General features: G+C 40.5%; 1 protein-coding gene across 14 annotated transcripts in view; it reads left to right on the forward strand.

Moving 5' to 3' along the window:
• Positions 1 to 25,637, forward strand: part of APBB2 (amyloid beta precursor protein binding family B member 2) — a 364,010-nt gene that overhangs the window by 58,783 nt on the left and 279,590 nt on the right. For 10 of the 14 annotated variants that reach the window (XM_059923127.1, XM_059923130.1, XM_059923126.1 and 7 more), the window contains one exon: positions 5,793 to 5,949. The exons of the other annotated variants lie outside the window; for them this stretch is intronic. The gene's annotated coding sequence lies outside the window, so the exon portion shown is untranslated. The remainder of the gene's footprint in view (positions 1 to 5,792; positions 5,950 to 25,637) is intronic. 14 annotated transcript variants of the gene reach the window in all.

A 25,637-nucleotide genomic window follows, 5' to 3' on the forward strand; every position in this document is an offset into this window, starting at 1 on the left:
AGTTTCCCCATTTAAAAATAGACATAATAATAGTTCCTACTTCGGGATGGATGTGAAGATTAATAGAAAGCACTTAGCAAAAGAGTTATTCATTATTATAATAAAAACATTCCAGTACTTTTTTCCATAAGGAAATACACTGTATCAGTGGTTCCCAGCTGTGGGAATGATGTGCATCAGCGTCATTTGGGGCCAGTTAGAAAAATAAAGATTCGTGAACACTACCCCAGACCTAGTACATCAGAGCACCTGGGCTTTGGACTTTGTATTTTTTGGTAGGAACTCCAGGTTTAGGAACCCTTGCTCTTGGGCTGAGTAGCATTTTGGTCATTTTTTTACCTGCATATTTACTTTCTTCTTTGCTCTACAGTATTTTGAACATTGGCTCTTGGTATTTGTTGAGTATGTGAGCTTTCAGGTTTTTAATCCAGGAGATCGTTGTGTGACTCTCCACTCCGGTACCTTCCTTTCTCTTTCTCCTCCTTTCCTCATCTACCTCCCCATCATCCCATATTGAATTTTTAGACAGTTGGGTTGACTTATCTCCTGGACGGCCTAATTCTCAGCACCTCCCCCCCCAATCTCTTTTAAATAGATTTTTTAAAGAAACTTTGTAAAGGCAGACATTTGGCATGTTAAAATTGAACTTCGGGTTACACTAAAATTAATAATTCAACTTTTTTTATCCTTTGAAAAAAATAACTACAGGAAATGCTTCTAAAATAACTTATATTCCCCCCGTTAAAACTGAGGTTGTGTTTGGATGGATTCCAGCATTTGTTCTTTTTCCTTGGGAGGGGGGTAAGATGTGGGAGTGTTCTCCATGCCAAAATACACAAATTTAATCCCTCAGACCTAAGAGTGCCTTTCATATGACGGCAGTTATTTGGTATATTGTAAAATGTAGCCTGGGAGATTTAAGAAATAAAATATTTACTGTATTTAGATCAATTAGAATATTCCTTTTAACTTTTGTGTGTGGATATTTTGGTGAAAAAAAAAATCATTGTATTGCAGCAGAAGTAGCCTTGCTAGTTAACTCTGTTTAGTTCATGTATTTTGCATTTCATTTGGATGAGGAAATGTCAGCTTCATTAGGGCAGAAATTTTGTTCAATGCTAAACCCCCAGCGCCTAGAATAGTGCTTGGCACATAGTGAGTGTTTAATAAAACTGTACGAAGTGAATGAGGTAATAATTAACCAACCCAAACTAAAAACCACATCTACCACTTCTCACCGAGAAATTTCCTCAAGGGCTTGTGAAGGTAGCAATACCTGAAATTTGTCTGGTATTCGGATTAGAGGCTGCCTGCGTGTTCCCGTGGCCCCCTGTGCCTCTCACAAATCACACTGAGTCCCTTCACTTAGGTCCTTGCAGGAAGGGACTGGGTCTCTTGTTCATGGTTTTATCCACAGTGCTGTATCTGGCAGGTTTGTAGTTTCCTAAGTAAATATTTGTTGAATGAGTACATAAAGCTTAAAAATTTTCTGTAATGCCTTTATATTTGGTTTCATTGGTTGACAATCCCATGAAGCTGGCTGTTTTACAAATGATGGAACTAAGGTTAAAGAGTGTAAATTAGTTATTCCAGAAAGCCTTGGGTCATAAGTAGCAGAGCTGGGACCACAACCTCTATGTCTGCTGATTTCTTTGTCCCTTGTTCTTTCCAGAACAGCCTTTAGAACATTAGAAAGCATAAATTCCCTCCCCACCTCCCCCAACTGTTGAAACCCCCTTTACTTGAGAGCATGACATGGGACATTACTGGTGAAACCTTTTCCAAATTGTCATAATGTCTCCACAAACTTTGTTGGGTGGCAGTTTTGCTTACTTATAATAGATTCTTTTCAGTTTCTGGTGATGGGTAATTTAAAACAAACCCAGCCCTCTCCCAAACATTTTAAGATGTGAAATTATCAGTACTTTCAATCTAAGATTTTAAAATCAAATTTCCAGTGCCATGAGAGGAATGGTCTCTGACATAGTCTTGCCTGATCATTTTGAGAGAGAAATTTCAGAAGTATTGAATTGGCTTGGCTGATATTTCTGGAATCAGGCTCAAGAAGGAGAAACTTTCCCTTTGATGTTAAAATAGGAAAAAAAAAAAAATGCTGGCCATCCGTTTAAGATTCTCGGATGGTGGCAGTGTCTGGGGGTACGTTTTGCCAAAGGCATTCACTGAAGCTAAAGAACCAAACAACACACAGCCAAGGTTCCAAGTAAGAAAGGATTTCAAAATCAGTGCATCCGATCTAATTCTAATTTGTTTAGTCTCTATTGAGAAAGATAATTTGGTGACTTCAGCAAGATTATGGCCAAATTGATTGGCAGGTCAGAGTTTATTCTACCAGACTGCTAAATTTAAACTTACTGTCATTGCCTTACAAATGACTTCAAAGAGTTCCTTGAACAATACTCACCACCAAGCTTTGATTTCATTGTGAAATAGCAACAAGAATCTGATTCCTTTTGCCATCCGTGGACCTTAACCTTTAGCATCCGATCTGAGGCACAGAAAAGAATGAATAAACTGTCGATATTATTGTCTTTCCTTCAGGATCCAGCCGTGGAAATGGATGGTGGGGACTTCAGGAGCAGTTTGGGGCGGAAAAAATTCGTGTTTTCTTTTTCGAGGGTGCCTGACTCCTGAGATGAGGCGGGAGGGAGCCATTGTATTGGTCCCGGCACTCACAAAGGGAGCTCACATCATCCCTGGATGTGGCTTTTTTATTAGTGGCTTCACAGTTCCTGCCTTTGTGGCCCTGCTGCACAGTAGGCAAGGGGTGATGGAGAGAACTCAGTGAAGGCTTTTCGGGGGGTGTTTCCGAGCGTGTCACTGCCATCTGTCCTCTTGTCTCCCTTGCTCGCCAGGCTGTTCACATGTTGTGGGACTCGTAGGTTTGTGACTGATGTGACATGGGCGCTGTAGGTAAACGCTGAGAAAGAAGTGGAGGTGAGCAGTGTTCCTGTACATCACTTAGAGGAAGAGAGAAAAGTCCTGCTCATCCCCAAGCTTGTAGCAGGCGTAAGATAAGAAGCATTAGGATTATTTTATTTTAGTTTCTAGTGACTCTCTTCTTTTCTTTTCCTTTCTTTCCTTTTTTCTTTTCTTTTTCCTCCCTCCCTCCCTCCCTCTCTCTTTTTTTTTTTTAACCATGTTTTATTGAAGTATAACTGACCTATAAAACTGTTAGTTCCAGGTACACAACGTAGTGATTCACTGTTTCTGTACTTGACAAAATGATCCCCACTCTGTTTCTTAATTTTTGAAATCAGTCATATGTCTCCCCTAAAACTTGAGTTGTTTTGGAAGCAAGAGGCTCAGACTTGATGCCTGATCATTTAGTAGATGATTTACTTCCAACACTGGGGCGAGCATGCATCCCTCCTCTCTCTTACAGGTGGCTCACAGGTGCCAGTGTCGTTTTCTCTTGTTGAAAACCTCTTGTCCTGCTTTGAGCAGGGGGACTGTGCTGTCATCATCAGGGCAAGGACTAGGACCAAAAAGCTTTCAGCATGACAGGCGGTTTCTGTTCAAGACACCTGCTGCCCAAGCACACTGCGACCATTGTTTCTCTGACGGAACGGGTTCTGGGCAGAGCCTCGTCTATTTCAGGCAGCCTTTGAGTCTCTGGTTTTTTTCCTGCATGCATTTCATTTTTGACGGAATAAATTTCTCTCTCGTTCTACTAGTTTTGCTGATGTGAATTTAACATGTGCTGGTGGTTCATACGAACTTGTATTTCGAGGAGTGCACGCTGAGATGTTGTAGTGGCGGAAAGAGCACTTGGTCCCAGTGGAACCAGGCGATCTGGGCTCTCATCCCTGCCCCACCAGCTGTGTGGCCTTGGGAGAGACATTTGACCTCTCTGGGTGAAGGTGTCCTCATTTGTAAACTGAGGAGGTTGGCTTCTTAGAATGATGGACTGCCAAGTACCGTAGTGTTAAGATTCTACCATTGTGTTTTGTGTTTTCTGAGATGCTAGGAGTATCAGAGATGGAGTGTGGCAGTGTTCACTAAGGGCTCTGCCCCTGTGAAATCATAAGTAACGCCAGGAGGCACTCTTTTTAATTAAGTGACGATTGTATGGCATGGCTAGTGATAGAGAAGTTTGGATGCATTAGTTAAGGGAGAGGAATAACTCTGGTCTTCTTGTTTCTTTGTGACAAGTTTGCAAAATAACAAGATTTCTCGTTTCTGGAAAAGTAGTCGTTCAGCCCTGGGAGTGTTATTGGACACTCGGGTTTTGAACTTCTAAATGAAGAATTACAGACTTCAGATAAATGAAGACTTTTAAATTTTAGCTCTTATTGTTCAGAAAAGAGGAAACCCACATATCAGGCTAATATAGTGTATCGATATACCATTTCTGATTTGCATTCCCATACTGTTTAATAAGAAAAACCTTATTTAAAAATATTCTAATTCTACAAACAATATGTTTTAATTGTAGAAAACTTGGAAAATACTGAGATGTAAACACAAATATTTCTAATTCCATGACCCAGAAATAGCTATTATTGTTCATAATTTGGAGTCTTTAGATTGTATACACTCAGTCTGTAGAACAAAACTGGGATTATACCACAGGTACATAACTTGATATCTTGCTTTTTTCCTGCCGTGTTCCTTTCAAAATGATTTTTGTGACAGAGGTTCAAATGAAGGTGGAAATTAATGTAATATTATGCTTGCCACACTTGTGACGGGGTCTGCTTTGACTTACAGAAATAGAATTGTGGACCTAGCTAGTATCTGAAAATAACGTATGTCTCATTCCCTCTTGAACAGGCTTTCAATACTTGGCATATATTGATGTTGTCATAACTATTGCTATAATTAACAAAGACTTCTTAAGCTATTCTTAATTGTTCACTAATTGCTTTTATAGGATTCCCTCATTTGAGTTTTCTGTTTCTAAATTGCTAGCTGCGATATCAGTGGGCCTAAGTTATTTTAACAGTTTTTCTGAATGCCTTGATTCTTCAAGCTGAAGCCTAGTAGCTAGTGTGGGCCAGGCCACAGGTTTGGCATGAAGTAGGATAGTTAAATGATTCCTTTTGCCTGAATATATTATACATTTGATAATATTTATGATTCACTTGAATATTGGTTTTCATATATCATTTTCCTCTATTAGGAAATGAAAGATGATTAGTTTCCTCTTTGGATTATTTAGCCTATAAAATTTTCTGTTACACCATTCACTTTGCCTTGAAAATACATTCTAAATCCTGAACCACGTTGGAATTTTTTATGACCTTTCCCTTATGTGTCTTTTGGTAGTGCCCTTTGAAGTCCTGAAATGTTTTTGTATTTGATTGAGATTAAATCTGGGTTTCATTTTACTTTTTAAAACATATTGAGCAAGTTAATTTTCTGTTCGGGTTCCTAAGGGGAATGATTCCAGCCCTCTGTGTCCCAAGAATCCAGACTGAGCCTTGCCAGAACATTCCTGTGGTTTTCCACAGGGCAGATGCATGTGTTCGTGAAATTTTAGTTGTAGCTCGTGTTTTCTGTGGTTAATTAAAACATCTGGCTTTTAAATTTTCCGCAAACAGAGCATAAGTGTTTGGCCAGACCTTTTCAGTGATGATTAAATACTTCAGTCCTCCCCTCGGAATAGCCCGAACTTGTCTTTAGGACACCTTATAAACTGTCGTCTCTGTTCATTAATGATTTTAAACGTTTGGAAGATGCTGGGGATTATCCTGCCAAACATACACTCCTGAGAGAGAGAGCTTGTGACCGTGAATCCCTCTAATGGCTTCCGGCCTTCGCCCCTCCAGGTCGGAGCTGCCGTGGGGTGAGCAGCTGCTCTCCGTAGCCAGGCATGCTGTGGTCGGCTCTGCCCAGCCGTGGAACAGAAACATTTGCTGGATGGAAAATCCATAAAAGAAAGCTCCTGTGAAAGCCTGAGACAGACGATAACTTAAGCAAAATCAGGTTGGTATAAGATAAGAGAGGCTGGGTAAAACGGACTGGGTCAGATGGGGAAGGTGATTTTGTTCATTCCATGGAGTGTTTCTGAGACAGTCCCAAATAATCATTCCCAGTTATTTGAGAGATTCCTAGCACTGTACAGATGGCAGGTCTAGCCTGACAGACTTCTGTGTACAGTGTATTGTGGTCTTCCTTTCTTTCTCTTCCTTGTTCCTCTCCTCTGTCCCATCCTCTCTCTTAGAAAAGAGAGGAGGATCTTAAGCTTAAGCAAACGTGTAGGAAGCCACAAGCAGAGGTCACCCATAATCACTCCATGATCTGGGCTTTATTTTGGAGAGCAAGCCATGTCCTCGAGAAAGCCTGGACTCGTACTTTCAGAGACTTGCCCTCATTTGTGTTTCCACGCTAAGAAGGGTAGGTTGTGAAGACTTGCCAGATCTTTGAGGGGGAGGGGTTCTTCTGTGTGTGCTCCTTCGGTTTGCGTGGCAAGTTTTTACTTACCTTTATCTCCCCCCAAACAAAAGCTAGCAACACATTCATTTTCAGCAGTGTGTGCACTTGGCATTAAGATACATAGGATGGAGGAGAAGAAATGTCCTGAAAATAATTGGAATGTGACTAAATGCCACATAGCCTCACTGTGGACCAGGAGAAGGAAACTGCGTAAACAAGCTCACATGTGGCAGTAAGGTGGGAAAGAATTCATTCTGAGAAAGAATATCATACAGGGACAGGCACCGCAAACACTTTCCGTTGAATATTCGGTGGTTAACTCAGCATTACACGTAATAAGCAGTGGATAAATACTCAGCAAAAGGGAGGGAGTCGGCGGTCCTGAGAGCCTGTGAAGTAGTGAACGTCTCTTGGCTTTGCCCACCCAGCATCCCTTTCCTCCTCCTTTCAATAAATCACCCAGATTTCCCCTGGGCTGTCAGTCACCCTTGCTTTGTTCTCAGCCCATGTAGTTAGAGGAGGTGACTCCACTGCCTCTTTCATGGGCATGTGACATCAGCTTGTCTAGTCAGGGTCACAAGGGTCCGTTATGGAGGTTTGGAGTTATGAAACTGTTGCAAAGAGGTTTTTCCTTTCTGTGGGTTTGTTAAGCCGGAGCTGCTAGTGACCCTCTTTTCTACCACGTAGGGAGAACCTTTCTGAGAATGAAGTCAACACAGAGGAAATCAGAGCAGGGAGATGGAGGAAAAGGAATGGGGATGAGGGGGACACATGCACACATACACCCACCCTACACCCACAACTTATGGCCATGGATTCAGCAGCCCCTAAGGCCAGCAACTCCAGTTTCACTCTCCAGGCAGGTTAGCTAGTTAGTTTGAATTAGGTGTCCATCGCTTACATCTAAAAACATCCTTCCAGGTGGGAGGTCTTAGCATGAAATGACTGTGGCATAGTCCCCGTCCTCACGGGCTTCGCAGTGATAAGCCAGGTCAGTATTAGGTTAGCTGACCCACAGTGTGAAAAATGTATCACTAGAGGTAAGAACTAAGTTCTGTGGGAGTGGAAGAGATGGGGAATTATGAATTCTGCTGGCTTGGGGAGAGACCAGCACAGAGAGCTGTTATTTAACAAAGGAGAAACAGGAACATTTTTAGAACTGTATGTAATTCAATTACTTGCTTTTTGAGTCTGAAAGAAAGGGAGGCTTTCCAGAGCGTATAGTTAATTGCAGATAAGGAAGATAATTTCAGAGCTTCGCCAGCAGTAGAGTCTTGGTATTTACTGTACACACGATTGTGTCGGGAGCAGCCAAATGAGAGGTTATCAGAAAGTTGCCCAGAGTTTATTTGAACACCACAGGGGAGCAGCTGCTCTTCTCACCAAAACGTCAGTTGGCTTTCTGGTGTCAGCAGAATTCCGGGTGCGTCATGAACTTTGTTTCTTCTTCTCCGTGTTAGGCTTTATGATTATTATTTTATTTTTTATGATTGACCTTGTTTGACTTTTAAAAAATTAATAGTCTTTATTTTGGGGAAGCAGTTTTAGGTTACAGAAAAATTGAGCAGAAAGTAGAGTTTCCATACCCATAGCCCTGAGTTTTCTCATAATATTATTAACGTCTTGCATTAGTGTGATGTATTTGTTAGTTGATTAGCCAATATTGATTTATTATTATTAACTAAAGTCCGTAGTCTACATTAGAATTCACTGTTTGTGTTGTACACTGTGGGCTTTGACCACCTGCCTTTTGAACCAGCCTTTCGATAGGGATCGTGTTGAATCTCCAGATCAATTTGAGAAATATTGCTGTCTTACCAATGTTAAGAATTCTGATCCGTGAACATGGGGTGTGTTTCCATTGACTTAGGTCTTTTTAAATTTCTTTCAACGTGTTTTCGTTTGTTTTTTAAACATCTTTATTGGAGTATAATTGCTTTACAATGGTGTGTTAGTTTCTGCTTTATAACAAAGTGAACCAGTTATACATATACATATGTCCCCATAGTTCTTCCCTCTTGCATCTCCCTCCCTCCCACCCTCCCTATCCCACCCCTCTAGGTGGTCACAAAGCACCAAGCCGATCTCTCTGTGCTATGCGGCTGCTTCCCACTAGCTATCTATTTTACGTTTGGTAGTGTATATATATGTCCATGCTACTCTCTCACTTTGTCCCAGTTCTCAGGGAACACAGCTTACACTTCCTTGTTAAATTTATTACAATGTATTTTTTTTTTCTTTTTGATGCCTGTATAAATGGAATCATTTTTAAAATTTCACTTTCAGAGTGTATATACATTGTTAGTGTATAGAAATACAATTGTTTTCTGTATATTGCTCTTGTTTTCTTCTACCTTGTTGAACTTGTTTATCAGTACTAATAGTTTTTTAATTGTGTATATGACTTCTTTAGGATTGTCTATATACCAGATTATGCCATCTGTGAATAGAGATAGTTTTATTTCTTGTCCAATATGGATGTTAGTATCATTTTACAGTGATTTGAAAACTTTACTGTGACATGAGAACTACAGAGTAACATGGAGATTCTAATGAAATCATCCTATTCTGTAGCTTTATGAAAAGGACAAAGGATGGTATTTATGAAATTTATCCCCTTGTAATTGAGCTAGTAACTCAGTTAGTGAGCTTCTTAGCCATTCCTGTATCTTCTTTGGGGAAAGAAGATCTATTTGAATCTATTTGAATCTATTTGAATCCTTTGCATATTTTTATATTGGGTTATTTGTCTATAAGTCCCTTTTTGGATATATGATTTGCAGGTATTTTCTCCCAGTCTCTGGCTTGTCTTTTTGTTTTCTTAATGGTATCTTTTGAAGCTCAAACATTTAAAATTGTGATGAAGTTCAGTTTATCATTTTTTTCTTCCAAAGCTTATGATTTTGATGTTTCTAAATACTCTTTGCCTAACCAAAAGTTGCTAAGATTTTCTCATATGTTTCTTTCAAAACTTTTGTTGTTTTAGCCCTTACATTTAGGTCTATGATCCATTCTGTGTTAAGTTTTGTGTATGGTGTAAGGTTCAGGTATATGTTCTATTTCTTTTTTCTCTTCTCCTCTTCTCTTTTCTCTTCTCTTCTCCTCTTTTTTCTCTCTCTCTCTTTTTTCCATATGGATATCCAGTTGTTCCAGCACCATTTGCTGAAAAGATTATCCTTTACCTATTGATTTATTTCGGCACCTTTGTAGAAATTTATTTATTTAAAATAATTAATTAATTAATTTAATTTGTGTTTGGCTGCGCACTGGCTTTCTCTAGTTGCGGCAAGTGGGGTCTACTCTTCATGGCGATGCGCAGGCTTCTGATTGCGGTGGCTTCTCTTGTTGCAGAGCGCGGGCTCTAGGTGCGTGGGCTTCAGTAGTTGTGGCACGCGGGCTCTATAGCGCAGGCTCAGTAGCTGTGGCGCATGGACTTAGTTGCTCCGCGGCATGTGGGATCTTCCCGGACCAGGCCTCGAACCTGTGTTCCCTGCATTGGCAGGCAGATTCTTAACCACTGTGCCACCAGGGAAGTCCCTGTAGAAATTTAATTGACCATAAATGTAAGAGGTTTTGTCTTTTTTTTTTTTTTTTGGACTCTCTTCCTTATGCCAGCAGTACCACACCTCACTTAAGTTTTTGCAATGCAGTTTTTCTATGAAAAAGGTTTGCTCAAGAAATGGACCTAAGCTGCAGTATAGCTCCCTTTAAAAAAAAAAAAAAAAAAAACTATTGTACCTTTGCTACTTTTCATCTCCGTTCCTGTTTGAGTCACTCTGTTAAAAGTATTAGTCTCTGGTTATTTCTCTTTGGGATAACAGTGGAAATCTGAAGTCGTAGGAGAGAATGCAAATCAATCTAGATGCATTTTCTAGATTATTTTATTTCCAAAAAATACTTTGTTTTTCATAAAAGTGGTAAGCATTTTTATGCCCATTATCCATTTGTATCAAACAGACTAAATTAAATTTTTTTCATTACCTCTGTCTTAATCATTACCAATAATTACTGGCTGAAAGATTTATACATTTGGTATATTATTTCAAGAATTTCAAGTATTTTCATTAATGGTTATATGAATTGGGTCTTTTATACAGAAAAAGGTAAATTTCACAAAACAATTATTTTACCAGATGGAAACTCTATGAATTGAAATGTCTTGGGTTTTGGGATTATAGTATGGTTTTATGTTTTCTGAAAATTGGACATTTTTTGTAATATAATTAAAATGCTAGCTACATTTTTATATCTACCTGTGCTATTTTTGCCTTTGTGTTGTTAGTATGGTTCTCAATAGACTGCTGTGGAGACATTAAAATAATTATATTAGAAACACGAAGACTGCAAATTTATTTCTCTTCTTTAGTTATAACTGTAAAAATTGTGAACGCATAGAGGTTAAAAAGGAAAAGAAGTCAGTGCTTTATTGTGATGTTTGGATTCCAGTTGGCCTTTGTTTTGTTTTCTAGTAAAGTTACAATTTTGTTTGGGGAATGACTTTTATTTTTAATGTGAAAAAAATATAAATTTAGTCTTGGTGAAATTCAGAGACATTTCTCTTCTCTGGCATATAGCTAAAAGCTGACTTCTGCTATTGGACTTTAATCAGATATTAAAATCACATGATTAGATTTAGAACATGTTTTCTGCCGTTGCATTAGTGGGTCAAGCCCTGCCTGCCTGTTCCCGGAGGGTTCAGTTCTCCAGGATGGCTTATCTGCTTCCTGCTCTTTCTTGTAATCTGCTCATTTCCACCTGGGTAGAGCTGACGTGTTTCGTTACCTGGCCCCTTTGCTTTCCTTGCAGTCCTCTGGCTGATAATGTCACTTCATAAAAATGCACCCATGGGCAACATGGAATTACTCTTTTTATTTTCATTTAAAAGAAAAAACAGTAGGTAAGCTTTCATTTATTTCTCTAGGACGTGGGTATCATGAATTTTTTAACCCAGTCACTCCTTTCTGTCCTTTCTTTCTCTTTGGTGCCCTTTTAAAAATCTTTGTGACCTATTTGCAGAATGATGAATGACCTTATGAGGAGTGTAGTATAATGTTCTAGGAGGATACGGTCCTATTGGTCTCGTTTTTCTTAGGGAGCTGAAACATACTAGGGCTGGGTGAGGGTAACTTCTTAACTGCCCTTTATTCTGAATAGAGCCTTGTGTTGACTGAAGTTAGGGGTTCGGAATGACTGAGCCGTTGCAATTTGAGTTGTGGTACAATTACATTTTGTGAAGGCTCCTGCCTATTTATAATCATTTGGTTGCAGAATCAGATCAACTTGGTCATATTCGGTGAGCCTGATGCAAGAACAAAGAGCGTGTCTGGAACTTGCTTTCGTTAGGAGAAACCACATTCTTGTGTAAACCTCTGATGAGGATGTTGATGATAAATATATGTACTGTATTAATAGAATTTGGAATATTACATCTTTTGACTTTTTGCTTGTCTTTATATTTTTTATGTTAAATAATCTGTGAGGTATTGAATCTCCTTTAAAAGTCTTCAAAGGTACCATACTCCAGTGACATGTAGTCAGTTTATTTTAGTGTAATTACTGATATAAGCACAAGCAGTAGTTTCTCAGTCCCATAGTGACCTGTAATGAATAAAACATTTAATTTGATTAGACTGTCCGAATAAGACCTATACTATTCATGACACGATAACTGTTCAGAACTTCTGAAGTTTCCAAATTGATTACTGTCTGCTCAGATAAGAATTGATCTTCATTTATAAACAAAAATAAGTCTATTGGATGTTTTTACGTAGACAGTATCCAAGCCAGTCATTTATTTAGAAAATGAATATCAACATCAGTCTAGCTTACATTAGGAAATTGCTCTGTGCAATTTGCTAGTGTGCCCTTTTTAAGAATGAAAAAATTAGTTTTTCCTGCCTGCATTCTTCATGCTGCTGAGGCCCTTTGAAGACAGAATTTAGAATCTTAGTAACTCCTCTGTGCTTGGTTTCATAAGGGTGGTTTTCTTGACGACTTTAGGTTGTAAATAGTTTGTGAGTGCTGTGGCTCCTTTCTGGTGTCTGGTTAAAGCTTGACAGTGGCGGTGCCTGGGAAAGTAGGAGGGTAATTAGTGGCTTTACCAAAGACTTATCTCAGAAATAAAAAGTCTGGAGTTCCAACCAAGACTTTAGGTCCTCGATGATTCTAAAATTGGATTAAAAATAACCACTGACCTTGAGGAGGCATTCATTTATGAGTGTTAAGAGATGCTGAATTAATTTTACTTGGTTCAGTGCAGTTCAGTTAAATTCCAAATGAACTTGTTAACGGTATTAACAAAGTCTACTTTGGTAGTTGCTGGAGGGAACAGAATGAAGTATCCTGGGGGAGAGATAGCCAGAATACAAGCCCTTCTGGGAGAGGTAACATTTTATTGAGCTTGTCCAGTGTGCTAAGGACTTAACACTTTCTCGGCTTCTGATGGGTTGGGACAGGGGTGGGGAGAATCCTCACAACAATCCTATGAGAGAGACAGTATTACCTGTTTTGTGGATAAGCTCAGGAGCTGAGATATCAAATGGTTTTATCCAAGTTTCACATCTACTAATTTAAATTTGAATCTAAACATTTTTTTCCTCAAACCTCATGATATACCTGTGTAAATAAAAGCACAGTCTCTCAAGTGGTTGGCCTGTAGAAAACTCTGTGTGTATCTCTTTATATATCTTTCATCATTATTATAACTAATGAGATAATAAAGGCCCAAAGTACTGTATGAATAGGATGCTTTGGAATTTCCAAGTAGAGAGAGGTTAATATGGATGTAGATTAATCTGGAGAAGTGGCATTTTGTTATTTTTGATAAACAAACAAGAGGTAGGAGGTTGTAAGTGGATGGGGGTTTTCAAGGCTTTTTACCTGAGGAAAATACCTAATCAGACCCTCAGAGGCAGAAATAAAAATGCATGGCATGTTTGGGAGTCTGCCCACGATTTTACAGCCAAGGTATGTGGCCCAGCCATGCACTCTGTCAACTTGCTGTGAGTTACCCGGAGGTATCTGGTTACTGAGGGAATCAGACCCTCCCAAGCAGCTACTTAGAGAAGGAAGGAAGAACGTCAGCCTTGGACTTCCCTGACTGTCCCCCACCCTGATTCTGTACTTGTTGTTTGGGGGGCTTTGAGCTTCTTTGCACTGCCTGCCTTGGGGGCCCCCATGGTATTTGACAGTGGGGAGGGACCAAGGTGTTCAACTCTATGACGGTTTCAGTGTTTTCCCCTGGTAGTATTCGTAGTTGAGCACTGCTGTGGCGTAAATGAATGTGTCCCCTCCTCAGATTCACATGGTGAAATCCTAACCCCCCCAAAGATGATGGTATGAGGAGGTGGTGACTTTGGGAGGTGCTTAAGTCATGACGGTGGAGCCCTCGTGAATGGGATTACTGCCTTATAAAAGAGGCTCCAGAGAGATCCTAGCTCCTTCTGCCATGTGAGGAAACAGCGAGAACGCCAGCTCTGAATCAGGAAAAGGGCCCTCACCAGAAGGTGACTGTGCTAGCACCACGATCTTGGATGGCCAGCCTCTAGAACTGTGAGAAATAAATTTCTGTTGTTTATAAGCCACTCGGTTTCTGGTATTTTGTCATAGCATCCCGAATGGACTAGGATAAATACCTCGCAGATGATAATCTCCCCTTTCCCCCACCCTGTTCCTGCAGTTTTGTCTTAGACAAAGAATATAGAAAAAGTGAAAGGTCAGCTACGCAGAACCCTCTATGAAGCTGTGATTGCCAGCCTCCAGCTTTGATATGTTATGCTTCTGGTTTGGTTCGTAGAGTCTGTGTTGTCTAGAAGAGCTTGACTTGGTCTGTGATGGGTTGGTTGTCTGGCAGTTTTGTGATGCATTTTGAGACAAAGCAGGTCTGTTTTGATATATTACATGCAGAAAAGGGACTGCTGTTTGAGATTGAATTATAAACTAGATGCCACTGGAGAGCAATTTCTCAATATAGTTTAAAATTTAAAATCACCAGCAATTTCATAAATAGGTTCACTTACAACTATGCCAAGATATTTATACAAGGTATATTATATTATAGCATATTTGTAAAGAATGAAAGCTCTATATGTGTGCTGATTTGGAATTACATTATTTTTATATATACATACACATATACAACTTATATATATGTATGTATGTGCATGTGTCTGTATAAAATGAAAAAATGTTTTGCAGAATCATGTGACTACCATTCCCTTTTGTATAAATGTTTTAGAGAAGATATTGTATATATGCTGGTACATACCTTTTTTCCCCCTAGGGAGATATTACACTGAAAACCTTTTTCTTTTCCATATTGTTTGAGTTTTCTAGCCATGTTCATTTATTCATTTTCTTTCCTTTTAAACAAGAATCAAGAGCTAGCTGGGCAGTGTATGATCATGACCATAACCATTCGTTGTTTTTTTTAAAAAATAAATTTATTTACTTGTTTATTTATTTATTTATGGCTGCGTTGGGTCTTTGTTGCTGCGCTCGGGCTTTCTCTAGTTGTGGCGAGCGGGGGCTACTCTTCGTTGTGGTACGTGGTCTTCTCATTGTGGTGGCTTCTCATTGCGGAGCATGGGCTCTAGGCACGCGGGCTTCAGTAGTTGTGGCACGTGGGCTCAATAGTTGTGGCTCGCAGGCTTTAGAGCGCAGGCTCAGTAGTTGTGGCGCACGGGCTTAGTTGCCCCGTGGCATGTGGGATATTCCTGGACTAGGGATCAAACCCGTGTCCCCTGCATTGGAAGGTGGATTCTTATCCACTGCACCACCAGGGAAGTCCCATTCATTGTGTTTTAATGCAGTTTATAAAACCTTACTAAATGTTTGTAAAAACACTGTAAATTTTTTTCTAATGTTCATTTGTCAGTCTTTCTTGCCTCTTTGCATGCAGAGGAAGAAGGTAATTTTTATGGGAAGAGTGGTAAAGTATGCGCTAAAGCCAGCGAACGTTCCCTTGAAAGCTTATTAGTTAAAACACTGAGTTGAGAAAGAGAAAGGAGAAAGACAGATATTTACCAAATGTGATTTGAAGGACAAAGAATCCCTTCGTGCTGAAGTATGTCTGAAAGTGAACCCTTATGCTCAGTTTCTTTGCTTTAAATATGAGCTTTGGACTGAATTGTATTTGCTTTTCAGACCACAAGGCTGGAGGTGGCAGTGGAAGTCTCCATAATCTGATTGCTCATCAGGAAAGCTGTTTGCTGAGAAAGGCCTGCCTGTTTGGAGTAGAAGTTATGACTGAGACACAGATAAAGTCAGGGTGCCTTTTAAATATCTTCTGACTTCTGTGTCCAGATTTCGCTTTTCTCTTAATTAAAACCCCAGGCATGAGTCATAGGTCAAAGGAGATGATTCCCCTAAACTCTTCCAGTAACGGTAACTGCTTAACTCTTCCACTCTTGGTAGGCTTCTCTGGAAACCATTGTATCTGTTTCTTTATGGTGTGATTTAGCTTCTTTGGTCTTAGTTGGGATGCTGAAATTTAATCATAGGAAGAAGACAATTTTTCTTTAGAATGTAGGCAGTTGTCTGGAGAATAAACCCATTGTAACATCCCTTATGTATACATAGTTTGATCTCTAATCCGTGAGGTTTTGTTTTTAAATCAACAAGGCCATGGAATTTTTCTAGTTTCAAAAGAATTTTAGTGACTTTTTTCCCCTAAAATGGTTTGATAAATAGCTCATCAGTAACATTTGTTTTTGCTTTATCTTCCTTTCTTTCTGTGTAGCTTCTGTACTGATATCTGACCCTCTTATACTTAGTCATGGCAAGAATTATACCCCCCATATTTCAAGGTGTTTGAACCATAGTGTAGGAATTGTAATCTATTAGGAAGGTTAATACAAAATACATATATGTGTGTATATTTGTGTATGTATGTAATTACTTATGTTTATAATATAGAAATGTCTGAAACAAATCTGTCACAGTATATCATGAGTGAGAAAAACTGATATTACCTTCAATAAATACTCAGTTCCCAAAAGAACTTGATAATTAAAAAATTCAAGGTAACCAGTGTCTAGTATGGGGATCACAAACTCACATGCCTACCAGGACCTGACAGAAAAGTAAACTAGTGAACTGGGGCATAGAGGGGGGAAAAAGGGCACAATTAGGGACTTCCCTGGTGGTCCAGTGGTTAAGACTCCACACTTCCATTGCAGGGGGCACAGGTTCAATCCCTGGTTAGGGAACTAAGATCCTGTATGCCGCGCGGTGTGGCCGAAAAGGAAAAAAAGGTGGGGGGAGGCACGATGACCACTCAGCTGCTCTGGAGTGAGGGCCAGTGTTGCCTGATCTTCTAGTATTTCAAGAGAAGACATAAATTTGGATTTTTATGTGACTGCTCCCAGTCTTCAAGTGCTGACAGTACATTTAAAATAATTCAGGGCTTCCCTGGTGGCCCAGTGGTTAAGAGTCCGTCTGCCAACGCAGGGGACACGGGTTCCAGCCCTGGTCCGGGAAGATCCCACATGCCGCGGAGCAGCTAAGCCCGTGCGCCACAAATACTGAGCCTGCGCTCTAGAGCCCGCGAGCCACAATTACTGAGCCCGTGTGCCACAACTACTGAAGCCCGTGCGCCTAGAGCCCATGCTCTGCAACAAGAGAAGCCACCGCATTGAGAAGCCCACGCACCGCAACGAAGAGTAGCCCCCGCTCGCCGCAACTAGAGAAAGCCCGTGCACAGCAACGAAGACCCAACACAGCCATGAATAAATAAATAAAAATAAAATAATTCAAACATTGTACTCTTGGATTTTTCCCTATGATGTTCTTTGTCAGCAAGTGTTATGATTGCTGCCCATAGTGTAGGTGGAATGGGACCTGAAAAATGTACAGCATGGCTCTTGCTTTCTAGGGGCACACAGTCTAGATGGGCCAGTGGGATGTGGGATGTTTAGTATGGGCAGTAAAGGCCACAGGAACCCTGAGGAGGTAGAAACAGGCATGAGCCAGACCATCCTGGGAAGATGTCCTAGAGGAGGTGGAACCTTAAAGGTGAACTTTAAAGGGCAGCAAGGGCCTTAAGATCCAGGGCACTGGAGAGGAGCAGGGAGGGTGATGGAGAGCAGAGGTGGGGTGATGGGAAGGTGTTTGAGGTGTTGGGACAGGGCTGGGCGCGTGAGGAGAGGGTGGAGGGCTTCGGAGCAGGTCTGTGCCCCGAAGGGAGCTCACTCTGAGCCCGTGATGCTGTGATGGGGGGCAGCATTCCAAGCACCAGTCCCGCTGCGGCTTGTAGGATGAAGAGAGGGGAGAACTGTAGATGGGAAGAACAAATCCTAGACTTTCACAGCCATCTATGAATAAGGAGCAGGGTCTTGGCTGGGGCTTCGTTATTATCAATGAAAAGGAAGAAATGTAGACATGTTTCCAAGGTCCAGTCCATCAGAAAACTTTATTGACTCGGCCTTCAGAACATACCCATGTTGCCACCTTGACCCAAGCCACCATTCTGTCTTGCCTGAGTTATTCCAAGGACCTGCTAGCTGCTTTCCTTGATTCTATCCTTGTCTCTCTTTAGTCTGTTCTCAGTAGAGTGATCCTGTTCAAACTCGTCACTCTATGACACCCCCCTGCTCAGAACTTGAAATGACTTCTCTGTCTTCATGGTAGAAGATGAAGTCCTTCCAGTTACCTGACAGGCACCATACTAAGCCCCCTCCTTTCCTCTCTGACCTCATTGCCTCCTATTCTGCCCCTGGCTAAGTCCACTCCAGCCACACTGGCCTTTGAACACACTGGGCACATTTCTGCCTCAGGGCCTTTACGTTTGCTATTTCTTCTTCCTGTATCCTCTTCCCCAGATATCCACCTGGTGAACTTCCTCTCTTATTTACATCTTTGCTCAGGTGGTACCTTCCCAGTGAAACCTACCTACCTACCCTGATGGTATTGAAAATTGCGAACCTTCCTGCCCCTTTCCCCAAATCCCAAATCCCTCTTCTCCTTCTTTATTTTGTTTCCTATAGAACTTATCCCTTTATAACACATTGCATACTTATGTTTTAAGTTATTATCTTTCTACCCTCACTCTAAAATAAATTTGTACAATAGGAATTTGTGTAAATAGAAATTCTAAAAGGCAGGGGTTTGGGGGGGTTTGTGTTCACTGGTATATCCCCATCATCTAGCATAGTACCTGGTGGCGAGTGGGTGCTTGATAAATACTTGTTGCATGAATGAATAAGTGGCTTTCAAGAGGCACGTAATATCTACTGCATGTCTGTCACTGAGAATTAAAAAAAAAAAAAGGTATAAGCCCTGCCCTCAGAGCGCATGGTCTAGTGGGGAGGTGGCCAGGAATACAGAGTATATTGACTTAATATAGTGTGTCCAGAGTTCTATGCAAACACAAGTAATGGTGCAGATACAGAGGTGAGTAGATCACTGTTTCTGCTTTATAGGTTTCATCTTCTAGAGAGGATGTGTAAGTTGAGACGAAAGATGACCAGGATTGTGGCGAGGGGAGTGGAGAGGTTGGAAGAGACTGGGGAGGGACCCCAGTGGTGGGATTAACGGGATGTGGTGAATGACAAGGAGTACAGGGCTGATGGGCTGACGGCTGGGGCTTGTAGGTGGTAATGTTATCTGTATTAGGAAAGGCAGGTGGAGGAGGCAGGGTGGGAAACAGCCACTAGAGACCCAGGAGGGATGTGGTAGAGAATGAAAAATATAACATAGCTCCTAAGTTTTGTCTTTGGGAAATTAGGAGGCTGGAAATACCCATGCCCCAGTCAGGGAATTTGGGAAGGTAAATGAGCTTGTAGGACAGTAGGGGAAATGATGTGTGTATCTTACCAGACTATCAGTTCCACTAGGGCAGGGATTTTGTTTGTTTAGTGATGTATCTCTAGCACCTAGAATGCTGCCTGCCACATAGTACAATCTCAGTAAATGTTTATTGAATTGTTGAATAACATAGTCGAATTTGGAGGACGTAAATGGTTATAAGGTCATAAATTGTTAAGGCTTCAATTGAGATTAAACACATTTAAATGATACTGGTTTTGGTATTTTAAAAAGACCTTTGGTAATCATTTAGATGTAGGGCTTTAAAACGTTACATTTTGCTGATGATATTCCTGGTCACACACCTGGTTTGAATAGAAGTCTTGATTTCAGTGTGGGTGTGTGTGTTTTATGGAAGTATAATTGTTTTACAGTATTACATTAGTTTCAGGTGTACAACACTCAGTGTTATTTTTTAAACCCATTTCGATATCAGGAGCGGGCAGTACAGATTAACACAGCAGTACGTAATCCTGCATGCAAAGACGTGAGTGTCTGCATGAAAAGGTACACACGAAATAAGTGAGAATGTGTTTTTTTACACTTGCCTTCCATGATGATGAATGTCAACTGAATGTCCTGATTTTTTCCTTGTGTTGGATCTTTGTTGCAGTGCAAATTGCTAATAAAAAAATGTGGCCTGGCAGCAGCTGGTGCTTGGGGTGTGCGCCCACCCCCAAAGACTTTTCTTTATGATTGGATTTGGTATGTAACAAAGTATTTTATAAAGGCAGTGAGAATTATATGTTGGTTTTTTTTGTTGTTATCAAAATGAGATTAGGGTCGGGACATTGTTGAATGTAATATCCTTTCATTATAAAAGAAAGGTAGTTAATGTTCAAAATAGTGAGAATTGGGTTATCAGCTTATTGCATAGCCTTTGGCACTGGTAGGGCTAAAACAGAAGCAGAGTGTTGCCATGGCAGTGGTTCCAGCAGGGCAAAGGGCTGAATTATGTCCCCTCAAGATTCCTATGTTGAAGTCCCGACCCTCAGTACTTTGGAACGTGACTGTATATTTGGAGATAGGGTCTTTAAAGAGGTGATTAAATTAAAATGAGGTCATGGAGGTGAGCTTTAAACCATTATGACTGGTGTGCTTATAAGACAAAGAAATTTGGACACGGACATGTATAGTGGGAAGACCACGCCAGGACATCTACCAGCAGAGGAGAGAGGCCTCAGAACAAAACAGCTTTGCCAGCGCCTTGATGCTGACACCTTCATCCTGGACTTAGAGACCTCTGTTGTGTAAGCCATACAGTCTGTGGTAGTTTGTTAGGGCAGTCCTAGCACACTAACACAAGCCGAAGCCAGGGTTGTTCAGGGAAACTTCCTCCTTGTGGCTTTCTCCATCACCTGGTTTCAGCATCACAATCCCCCTGGGTGTCTGGAAGAGGGTGATTCCCTGGTGCCCTGGGTATTCCCCAAAAGAATGTGTCGATCTGAATGCTCACGGGATTACCCGGCAACTATGGTGGCGATTCTTTGGTATATTCATTCACTTCTGATCATTTTTGTTTGAAGCTGCCTGCCTTGTCAGCATTTCCATTTCCCTCAGAGACTCAATTAAGAGTGTGAGATGAAGCAGAGGTGCTTATCTTACAGCCTTCCATGACTTGATGTCTCAACTTTCATTGATGTGTGTAGTCCGAGCTCTGCAGAACGGAGGAGATGCCTGCGGAGACAGGGCGGCTTTGTGGACGGCTGTCTTTGCTGGGAATTGGGCCACGTGTGTGAGACACCAGGGTTTCAAGCCAAGTCTGCTTTCTCAGGAGACCATCTCTGGCATCTTGAAATTTAAGTGAAGCTTAATTTAATCCCTGGTTTTCACAGTAAATCTGTAGGCTTAAATCTCACAGTAAATCTGTGTTACTTACAGTAGGAGTTGGAAAACCATTGACTTCCTTTAGCCTGTTTATTTGAATTTGATTTACTGGGAAAATCAAGCAACAGAGCACCAGAGGTGTTTCAAAAAACTTTAAAAATTTTCACTCCACATTCCAATAGATCTACTTTCACAGTGGGTTGGGCAAGTGGAGTCTATAATTAATTAGGTTAAAATAAATTTTGGTTTTGTTCCATGTCTCCTATGCTTAGAGAACATGAGGGGTGAGAACTTTCCTCTTGAATTCTTTCTTGATTGGGTTTCTGGGACACTCACCATCAGGATATTGAGAGCATCTGAAGGCCTATAGTGAAGTGTTCCCATTCTCTACTGTGTGTCCAGTGTCAAATAGACATGTTTGATGTTTTTTTTGGTTTTTTTGGCTGCGCCTTGCGGCATGTGGGATCTTAGTTCCCTGACCAGGGATCGAACCCGTGCCCCCTGCACTGGAAGCATGAAGTCTTAACTACTGGACTACCAGGGAAGTCCAAGTTTGATGTTAATACACCTGTTTTGGTTGACTTTTCTGAGTGATATCATGAAGAGTGCTTCTTCAAAGTCCTTATTTTCATATATTGCTATTATGTAAGAAAGATGAGCTATCATTATAATTGAGAGCAATTTAAACTCTTCTGCTTTAAGTTATGAAATAACTTGTTTTGGCTGTGCCATCTCCCAGCCTGGCCTTTTCAGCAAATTTTTGTGGCTCATGGGGACAGAGGACCCTGAGTGCTAGCAGCACCTGCAATCAGAATAGTTCTCATTCCAGGGCCCACACAACAGGGTGTGTTTGAAAGTACTTGGAAGCAAAGTATAAGCAACACACTGTACACTTCACCATAAAACACTGTACTGGAATCTGCCTTGCCTCAAACTTGGGAAGCGACTCTCCCCTCTATCCTAAGATTTTGTTGCAGTTCCCCTCTCTATAAAGGAAGAAAGAGTAAATGGAAATTTCTTCACTAGGATGGAAAATGAAAATACTTAGATGAGGAAAAAGGTGATAACAGAGCTTGTGTTTGAAGATGACCAAAATCTGGGTGGAAAGACGGTCCTGGAAGAGTGAATTAGTAATGTTTATTCACCTAAATAAATTGTTTATCCAGCTTATTATTCTTTAACAAAAGCAATTATTCCATGCTTAATTAATTGTAGACTATGTATCCAACAGATTGTATGGACCAGAATGTATTTCATCTATAGGAAAAGAAAAAAAAAAAAAAAACACGCTTAGACAGGATTTAAATCAGGGGTCAGAGACTTACAGCTAAGAGGCCAAATCTGGCCTACGGCCTGTTTTTATATGGCTCACGAGCCTAGAATGGTTTTCACGTTTTTAAATGACTGAAAGAAATTAAAAGAAGGATAATATTTTGTGACACGTGAAAGTTATACATATTTCAGTGTTCATCAGTAAAGTTATATTGGAATACAGCTGTGCTTATTCACTGATGTATTGTGTCTGACTGTTATCATGCAGCAGCAGAATTCAGTAGTTGTGACTGAGGTTCTGTGGCCTGCAAAGTATAAGTTAGTTACTCTCTGGCGCTTTGCAGAAAATCTTTGCCACTCTGGTTTGAATAATTGTTTAAATTTGTTCATTTTTAAAAATTATTATTATTTACTGTGTACTCTGCTGGTTTTGATGTGCAGTGTGGAAAATCCTCATGTAGGATGGCAGGTTATTCCATAAACTCATCTTTTAGTTTACAGAATCCCTTCTATAGCATCTCTAAAGATGGCTACTGAATATCTTCTTGGTCACTGGAAATTTAGCTGCAGTCATTAGGAAAGCAGACCAGCAGTCCTTTTTATTTTTCCCTAACCAAATCATTTATTCGACAAAGATTTAGTGAGTGCTGACTGTACACCACCCACTGTTCTGGGCAGTGGGGATGAGTGATGATCCTAACAGACAAGGTCCCTGCTCTCTGGGACCATGCGTTCTCCTGGGAGGAGATGGGCCATAGACAAATAAATATATATAATGTATTGGGGTAATAAGCACAATGAAGAAAAATCAAGGGGTGAGAGAGAGCTAGAGCAAGAGAGGGCTGCTTAAGAGGTGGTGATGGGCAAAGGCCTCCTAGAGTAGTTGCAGTTGAGCAGGACTCAGTGATATGGAGACCCAGGAGGTGGCATTCTAGGTGCAGGAAACTGCAAGAGCGAAGGCCCTCAGGTGGGAGTGAACTTGGCATGTTTGAGAAACAGCAAAGGTGCCCTTGAGGCTAGGGCAGAGGGAACAAAGGGAAGAGTATTGCAGAGTAAAGCCGAAAAATATGGGGGTGGAGTGAGGGACAGGTTGCAAAGGGTACTGCAGGGCAGAATAAGGACCTAAAATATTCATTTTTCAGAGATGCCAGGGTTTTGAGTACAGCTGACTTGATCTGACTTACATTTTAAAAAGGATCACTTAAACAAGTGGGACTACATCAAACTAAAAAGCTTCTGCACAGCAAAGGAAACCATCAACAAAATGAAAAGGCAACCTACTCAATGGGAGAAAATATTCACAAATCATATATTGGATAAGGGGTTAATATCCAAAATATGTATAAAGAACTCATACAGTTCTACAGCAAGAAAACCAAATAATCCAATTGAAACATGAGCAGAGAAACTGAATAGACATTTTTCCAAAGAAGACATACAAATGGCCAACAGATACTGAAAAGGTTCTCCCCATCACTAATCATCAGGGGAATGCAAATCAAAATCACAATGAGATAATCACCTCACATCTGTTAAGAATGGCTTTTATCAAAAAGACAAGCACAACAAGTGTTAGTGAGGATGTGGAGAAAAGGAAACCCTTGTGCATTGTTGGTGGGAATGTAAAGTGGTGCAGCCACTGTGGAAAACAGTATGGGGGTTCTTCAAAAAATTGAAAATAGAACTGCCATATGATCCAGCAATCCCACTTCTAGGTAAAAATCCCAAGGAGATGGAAACAGGATCTTGAAGAGATATTTACATTCCCATGTTCATTGCAGTATTATTCACAGTAGCCAAGATATGGAAGCAACCTAAATGTCTGTCAACCGATGAATGGATAAAGAAGATGAGAAGCTGTTATATATATACATGTATACATACACACATATACATACACGCAATGGAATATTATTCCACCTTGAGAAAGAAGGAAATCCTGCTATTTGTGACAACATGGATGGACCTTGAGGGCATTATGCTAAGTAAAATAAGTCAGGCAAAGAAAGACAAATACTCTATGGTATCACATAAGTGTGGAATCAAAAAGAAAGCATTAGACTCATAGAAACAGTAGAAGAGAGGTGAGGCTTGTAAAAGGGTATAAACTTTCAGCTATAAGGTGAATAAGGTCTAAGGATTTAATGTAAAGCATGATGACTATAGTTGATAACACTATATTGTGTAATTGTAAGAGAATGGAACTTAAATGTTCTCACCAAAAAAAAAAAAAAAAGATAAATACGTGAGGTGATGGATGTGTTAATTAGCTAGGTGAGAGGAAACCTTTCACAATGTCTATGTGTATCATATCACCACAATGTATACTTTAGATATCTTACCATTTAGTATGTCAATTATACCTCAATAAGGCTGAAAAAAAATCATTTAAGCTATAAGTATATTTCCTCTGCTGTGTATTTTATTGCAGATGATGGCATTTTGTGGATTAAACAACAATGACAAAAAAACAAAAACCATGTCAGTACACTAGTCAAAACAGTTAGCTTTTTTTTTTAACATCTTTATTAGAGTATAATTGCTTTACAATGGTGTGTCAGTTTCTGCTTTATAACAAAGTGAAAAACAGCTGGCTTTAAAAGGTGCCAAAGGGAAATTCCCCGGCGGTCCAGTGGTTAGGACTCCGTGAATCCACTGCAGGGGTCATGGGTTCAATCCCTGGTTGGGGAACTAAGATCCCACATGCAGTGTGGCACAGCCAAATAGATAGTTAGTTAGTTAGTTAGTTAGTTAGTTAGATAGATAGATAGATAGATAGATAGATAGATAGATAGATAGAAAGAAAGAAAGAAAGAAAGAAAAGAAAGAAAAGGTCCTGAAATATTGTCGAGTGACTTTTCTTTGACATAATTGATGTAAGGCTGCCATAAAGGTGGGATCAAAACAGTAGTAATTAGGGCAGTATCTTGTTAGGTGAGTATTCAAAGGTTTTAGGTATATGATCAGCCCAGGTCTCATCAGGAAACAGGTGGCACATTCATACTGAGAACTTGGACAGGGTGTAGGGGAACTACCTGAGATCTGCATCGCCCTGGGGCTTGTGGCAGCCAAGCTCCTCCCACTTGGGGGCCTGAGGGGTGAGGGGGGAGACAGAGAGCTGTGTGTAGTGGGCCACTGGACAGGACTTGTGACCTGAGAGCCTTCAGGGAGGGAGCTGTTTTCCTCCTTCCTTGTGCTCTCCTGTGGTTGTCCTCCTGTGGAACCTCCGCATTGGTCAAACCCAACCAGGAGCCAGAGGGTAAGGGAGCATGTTTTTTGTTTGTTTGTTTTTATTTTTATGGGAGTATAGTTGATTTACAATATTGTGTTAGTTT

Source organism: Balaenoptera ricei, chromosome 5, assembly GCF_028023285.1.
Source record: "Balaenoptera ricei isolate mBalRic1 chromosome 5, mBalRic1.hap2, whole genome shotgun sequence".
Taxonomy (NCBI): Eukaryota; Metazoa; Chordata; class Mammalia; order Artiodactyla; family Balaenopteridae; genus Balaenoptera; species Balaenoptera ricei.